This window comes from Argiope bruennichi, chromosome 11, assembly GCF_947563725.1.
Source record: "Argiope bruennichi chromosome 11, qqArgBrue1.1, whole genome shotgun sequence".
Taxonomy (NCBI): Eukaryota; Metazoa; Arthropoda; class Arachnida; order Araneae; family Araneidae; genus Argiope; species Argiope bruennichi.
Genome location: NC_079161.1, coordinates 25,997,721 through 26,005,814, shown reverse-complemented (window position 1 = coordinate 26,005,814; position 8,094 = coordinate 25,997,721).

The window sequence follows — 8,094 nt, the reverse complement described above, 5'->3', positions numbered from 1 at the left end:
GTTGGTTAATACCGGTTTTACTGTATCAAGACAAGTTGAATGATGCTGGAAAACCGATTACATTTATCTATTAGATAACTTAATTAACATTGTCTAAAATGTATTACCGATAACATAACCGATTCTAATTACTATCAATAGGTCCGAAACATTATCGGATAATAGATGTTAGCTTTAAAGACATTTATTTTTGCCCGAATCGTTATTCATCTATAACGTTGATTGATAGTGTTATTTTTGTTGCTTGATTAAAGAAATTTGGTGTTGGATTATGTAATTAAATTTTTCGTCTTACGTTAAATTTGTAGCCAATTGGTTGAAAGGTAGTGTCCAAAATTCACTATCCGGTTTTCTTATTATGTTATGAAGCCGAAAATGTTTATTTGCTAGGCTCTATAAATAAAAACTTAATTCGTGTTGCCAAATTTTTCCAATTTTTATGCACTGGGCGAAAAGATAACACTTTTATAAAGAAGTACATAAAAAAATTCTGGTGATATCTTTTCCCCGGGTTTGTGCGAACTGCTAAAGAGGAACATGTAAAGACGAGCAAAAAAATGTTAAAAATAAAGTATTTATATTTTTTATTCAAAAATATATATTACCGTTAAAGATAGAAAGCCGTTATTGTACAGATTACCTGATTTGCTCAGTTCGAGTGAGGAATCAAACGTTTTCCGCATTTTAACTAGGTAATGAAGACATTAGCGACTTTCTTATCGTTAAGTTCAAAAGTTTGTTCCTCTCACTGCCTTTCCCCCTCTCCCTGCACTTTAAGTTTGGTTTCGCCAATCTTTAGATTGCACTAATAAGTAAACATAATTTTATCATATGTTTCGCAAATTCATTCTTTAATTGTAATAATATTTTAAACTGTATGATTCTTTGTACTAAAGTTTTTCAATTGATTGATTATTTATTCTATTAACTAATGTGTTGATTGCTCTATTATATTAAGTTGATTTTTAGGTATCAAAAATAAATAAACAACATTTAAATTAGGCATAAGAAATGTTGTTGTTTCTCTAGCAAAGATCTTGTTTTCATTTTAAGTGCCTTGTAGGTAATGTGTAGATTAACCAGTGTTCAGTAGATAATGTTCATATTAACGAGTATCTAGTAGATAATGTGTAGATTAACCAGTGTTCAGTAGATAATGTTCATATTAACGAGTATCTAGTAGATAATGTCTAGATTAACCAGTGTTCAGTAGATAATGTTCATATTAATGAGTATCTAGTAGATAATGTGTAGATTAACCAGTGTTTAGTAGATAATGTTCATATTAACGAGTATCTAGTAGATAATGTGTAGATTAACCAGTGTTTAGTAGATAATGTTCATATTAACGAGTTCTAGTAGATAATGTGTAGATTAACCAGTGTTTAGTAGATAATGTTCATATTAACGAGTATCTAGTAGATAATGTGTAGATTAACCAGTGTTTAGTAGATAATGTTCATATTAACGAGTATCTAGTAGATAATGTGTAGATTAACCAGTGTTTAGTAGATAATGTTCATATTAACGAGTATCTAGTAGATAATGTGTAGATTAACCAGTGTTTAGTAGATAATGTTCATATTAACGAGTATCTAGTAGATAATGTGTAGATTAACCAGTGTTTAGTAGATAATGTTCATATTAACGAGTATCTAGTAGATAATGTGTAGATTAACCAGTGTTTAGTAGATAATGTTCATATTAACGAGTTCTAGTAGATAAGGTGTAGATTAGCGAGTTTTAGAAGACACTGTGCAGATTATTTTGATATCAGCACTTTAACCAATCACTCTAGTTAATGTGCAGATTAGCTATCTAAAGTGCAGGTTAACTAATTTCTGCATTTTAACGGTCACATACACCTGGTTTTGTCCTTATATTAGGACAAAACCAGAATTATCTTTTTTAAAAAAATTAATTTTGAATGTTCAAGAAAAACTGTTAGGAATTTATTAGGAATGATAGAAACATTTTTTTTTTTTGTGTGTGTGACTTGTGTAATGTGCCTTATTTTTATAATTCGAGTATGAAGTAATTTTCATATGCGAAGTACATATAGACCACTGTAATCGTCAAAGAATTCTATCATGACATTTTAACGAATCTTCACATTTCACATCTCCCTGTGACCGAAAATCCATTTTCGAAATTACGCCTGTCTGCCTGAAAACACGATAACTGAAAAGGTTTAAACTAGGTTAGTGAAATTTGGTACATAGCCTTCAAACCTAATTGGTAGATTTGTAACAAATTATGAGCGAAATATATTAAAATAAAATCTGCTTGTCCGAGTTAATAGTCCAATATAAGTTAAAGGTGGGTTTACACTTGGCTAATAGGTACGCATGCGTAGAAAGGCAGATAAAAGCTGTTCGTTCGATAGCAAGTACTTGTCCCAACGGGACAGCAACATGTCGCTGTATTGTATTTTTTTCTTACTGTGCAGGCGTTTGTAAAATTCGGCGTTTTTTTTTTTTTTTTTTGTTTAAAAAAATGGATTTTTTTATCATAGATTTTCCGACAGTTTTTGCGCTTTGTTTTTTATGTTGTGAGGCTGTGTGCGTGTGTGTATTTTCCTTTTATATGCCATTTTTTTTTCTATAGTTTTCAAAATTTGCGTATGGTGACTTTTTTTTAAATTTTCCCATGTTTTTTTGTGTAAATATCCATCATTTTAATACGATACGCAGTGAAAAAAATAAATTAGGGAACGCCAAAACGGCAATTCATAGCCAAACATGGAATGCCTGGATCTATCTTATGAAATTGTGGCAAACTTAAATCAGTCCCTTTCTGCGCATGCGTTGTCTTACTAGCCGTCTTATAACTGGTTGAGTTTAAACCCACTATAACTTTATAATTTCAAAACAATAAGAGCTGGATGCATAAAATTCGATTCACAGATTTGTCATCTAAAGTATAAAACTGTATCCAATTTCGAAGAATATCCATTAAAGGGTTGACCATCTATTGACCTGTTTTTCCCTCAAGTATGTGAACGCGATGACTCAAAAATGCAATGAAATAAATGAATGACAATTGATGTATCATCTCATGACTACTGTGGTAATTTTATTAAAAATTTTGGTTTTCAATCAATAATAAGGAAAAATGCAGAATCCGATTTTCTACCATCTGTGTCAGCCAATAAGCGACAAAGATAGCAGGTTAGATTCAATGAAAAAAATAGATTCACTGCCAAAGATCGATCTTTCTTGATTATAGCTCAACAACAGCATGTAATTAAGAACCAATTGACTGTTTCTTTACTGAGGAGCACACAAGTTTCATGAATGAAAATAAAAATCTGCGTACTCGTGCAGTTTACTGCCTTGCCCAATCTCCAATTTTTTGTCGAAAGGAACTGGATGGATTAGATTTGATATACAGAATTAACAGCATAATGTAGATACTTTTCAAATTTTGAGCCAAATACAACAACGGGTTGACTGTCTGTCGGTCTGTACTTTCAGAAACTTGTAAACACGATAATTCAAAAACGCATTGACATAAATATATAAAATTTGATACGGGATTTTATAACTACAACTGCAGTTCTGTGTCAACATTTTGTTGGAATCGGTTGGGAAAAACACACCTAAAACTTAAATTCGTCTTAACGGTACTATTTGACCAGGGATTAATTGCCAAAAAACTCGCCAAGGATGACAAGATAGATTCAGTAAAGATTCTAAATTCTCTCCAAAAGTTCATATTTCGCTACAAGTGTACGTCAATGCCATGGGAGGCGTTCTCTAGAATAACCCCTTTATTAGTGAATATGCGATGTATTCCGGAGAGACCACTTCTGCTGGTTGTATTTAGAGATTCAAATATTTTTATTTTTACATAAGCCATTCTAAAACTACCAGTAACTTTGTGAAAAATAGCCGATGAACTAACAAAAATCTGAATTTGCCAATGCTGCCAATAATAAAAAAAGTTTAAAGATCACTACCATATGGGCATCAAAAATTGACTTTCAGATAGTATTGCCCATCGCTTTTAACTTACTGTTCGTAATGTCGTTAAATTTTGAGACTATATTTAAAATTCTTTCTTGCAAAATTATTAACAAAAATTCAGTGACACAAATATGAAATTTTGTAGATATATTTATAGTACTGCATCTGTCCTCAATAAATATTCATTAGGGTAAGAGAAAATGACCCATTATGAAAATAATTACTAAAATTGGAATTTTAAAAACTGACTTCCCTTCGAGATGAAAAAGAAATAGCCAACAAACTAAAAAAAAAAAAAAAGAAATGAAAAAAAAGTAAAACTTTTCCTTATTTGATTGAAAACTAAAGGCATAAACTTTAAATTCGTTTTTCACATGTAATTTTTTTCATAAATTTTCAATTTTCAAACATGATTACTAAAATACTATTTAAAATATCTGCCTGATATTTAGCTTATGTGGTATATATAACTTAATCCTGGGGATTAACCAAAATGTAAATACAATGATTGAGCATTGTATAGTTATGCAGTTTTTAAGAAAACACTTAAAATTAAAAAAAAAAAAACTCTCGGCAAGCTGGAAGGCAAAGATATATATATATATATATTTACATCAAATTACTATCTTTCAATATAAATTGTTAGAAACAGTCAAAATCAGGGCGAGATTATCACTTTCCAGCCGCTAACTCCTAGGATATTGCAATCGTCGAACATTTTTAAATACAAAAGTTGTTCGTCTTAACGAAGCGCTCATTTGGCTAACTGGGTTTATTTTTCTATCTTCAATAATAAGAAAATTATAGCGAAATGAAAATTTCGACCCCTCCCCCCACACACACCATTCCCACTTCCTTTACCCTTTAAAGGGCCATTTTTTTCTAGTCATATTATGTTAAAATATTTTAGGCTTGAAATTAGAATAGGAAAAGGGATTCATTTAGCTTATTAGATAAATTTAATTTGATTCATGAATTAATTTGGTTCATTAATAATGAAGTAACAAATCAAGACACATCATTTTGTCTGAGATACAGAACTGAAGCATTTGACTTTCTGACTTACTAAAAAAATGTGTCAGAACTGATGCCAACTTACATAATTTCATACAAAGATTGATAAATTTGGTGGGAAGCATACTTCCCACCGCCCTTGAAAGGGTTAATCTAGATAAACCATTTACGAACTCGCCTGAGAGTTTTTACATTTCTAACACCGTATTCCAAGCTGGTTAAAACCCAAACAAAATTATTCTATTTATCCTGTTCACAAGATAACAGGGGCAAAAAGTTAAACACATATTTGTCTGTCTGTCTATCTATATCAATATATATATATATATTCCAAGATAACTAATCCAGTAAGTTGTGTTTGATCAACAGTACTTGAAAAATGTTAATTTAGTGCAAAAACGTCTAAATTTTCACAAATATTTAAACTAGAATTTTTTCTACGATACATTTTCTTGTATAAACGACTTCTGAAAATAGAAATAATTGTTTGAAATACTAATAATTAAAAAAAATTCCTAAAGTAGTTTCATACCTTAATATAAACAGAAAATAAAAAAGTGAACGATGCATTCTTTCAGATAAAGTTTATTATTATATAAATTACATTTACAATAATAAGCATTTAACTAGCAGATAACATAGTAAAATACATCGCAAAAATAGTATACATCAAAAATTCAATGCATTTAGTTAATTCGTGTCAACATCTTTCATTCATATCACACACAAATATATCAACAGTTTTCAAATATAGCTTGGAAAAATAAATATTTTTTGCATAGCAAATGAACGCGTTGAAAATAAGGCACTTTATGCTTTTTATTCAATTAAACTAAAAATTTTATATTTGATAATTATTTACAAGCTTTAGCATAAAAATATCCATAAATATTTTTTAAAAAAATTAACAAAATTGTTCAAAATTTACATATTGAAAAATGCGAACAAAATATAAAAAAGGCACCCTTTTAAATCATTACCTCTTAAATATTTAATTTTAAAAAACCAAAATAAGCATTTCGCTATTTAATGTGATGATATTGTTTAACGTGTTTGATGAAAACATGCAGAATCAACTTAACTAACAGTTAATTATTAATAATATCAACGCGTTAATTATTAATAATGAACTGTTATTAATAATTAACAGTTCATTGTTAATAACAGTTAATTATTATTTAATTTTAAACGTTTAAATAAATTTTAATTTAATACCAATACTATAACCTAAAACTTTTAAAAGCAGCATTTGCTGAAAATGCAAAAATATAATATTTAAAAATAAACAAAACGTCCAAAATTCCAATCTAAGGAAATAATTTTAATAAAAGGTTACAAATACTTGTTTTACATATAGAAGCAAAACTGTACAGGAATACATTGTTTTAGGATAATATCATTTACATTTTTACATTGCACACAACATTATATTGTACATATCACAATCAACTGGCCTTTTGAAAATTGTATTTCATACAAGTTACAGCTTATAAAGATATTTCTAATAGTAAGTAATGGAAAAAAAAGTTAAAAGAGTATTATTAGTATTTAGCAGCCTTTGACGCAAAGATTTCTTAAAAGAAAACCAGAATAAATATTTTTAATTACAAATTTAACAGTGGCAACAAGCGCAATTGAATGGTTAATGATAAAATGAAATTAAAATGAATTTCATCCTAATAATTAAAAATTGTTGGAAATTATGCAAAAAAATGAATTTTAAAAATTTACTGAAATCAAAGAAAAAAAATGTGCTAAACAACATTGAAGATATTAAAAATGTAATTTTTTGAATTTAAAGAAATGTAGAAATAAATTTTTAAGATATAACGGTAAGTCCAAAAACCTCGTTAATCTTAAATAACTGAAGTTTTAATTAATTTATAAAGAGAGATTGCTTATTTTTAAGCCTAATCATCTCTGGTCTTGAAATTTATCGGGAAAAAATTGTGAATAAAAGATGAATATTAAATTTTATGCTAATACTTATTAGAATATACATTTTTATATTTGAATTTGTGAAACAAGTTTTTACTTTAAACTCTAATATCCTATTCTTGAAATTGTAATTTTTAAATAATATAATTTCGATTTTAAAAGCAGATGGTTTGAACTACTATGAAAATACTAAAATGAATATGCATTTGTAAATATATCAACATTTTAAATTTTATGTTATTTTATCTGAACACTATGCCAACACCTGCAAAGACGGTTTTAATGTTAAAATTCTACCAATCTAAACTACAACAATTAAATAAAGAGAATCACTAAAAAGGTGAAACGTGGAAGAATTTGAACTTAGTTTTTGCAAATCGGTGTACCATTTGTACTTTTTGACAGTGAGAATTAATCTTTAAGACATTTTCAAACATTAACAAGAAGTTTGTTGAGTTTTTAATGACTCAAAAGACTGGATTGGTCACACCACGCACATTCCAATCAGCAAGAATCCATTGCAGTTCAATCTTTGTACTTTTTCAATGAGGTAAATTGTGAGATTTCGGGGGAAAAAATACATGAATGCATTTTGTACTGTTAGAATAAGACCATGTTCAGTTTTCATATTTTGTAACTATATATCACAAAAGATTATGTACGTTTTAAAAAGTAACAGTGGTATTTTAAATGTGACTCTAAATCTAGTCTATATCTGATTACAAAATTGCAATCTGAATTACATATAAAGCGTTAAGAACTTGAGTAGATCAAGTCATAAAAATCGCTAAATTTAATATCATAGATAATTAGTGCATAGATAATAACTAGCTAACAAATGCTTGGTGGTTGCCATAATAATTTGGTATTGCTATGAATATGTGATATCGCTTTCCTGCAATCATAACTTCATCACTGAAAAGATGAATTTACAAATATTCTTAGTAGAATTTTAATTGGTGCAATGCCAATGATCCTCGGTTTTTTACGCCATCTGGAGATTGTAGGTTCTATAGTATACAGTATTTTTGATGATATCACTATTAGAAATCAAGAACCGAAATCCATATAGAAACATCCATATCCTAGCACAGGAGCTATATAAGCGGAAGCGTACGCACGAGAGTGAGTTATCTGCGTGAATTGTCTTTTTTAAGTTGTTTTTCGCAAACCA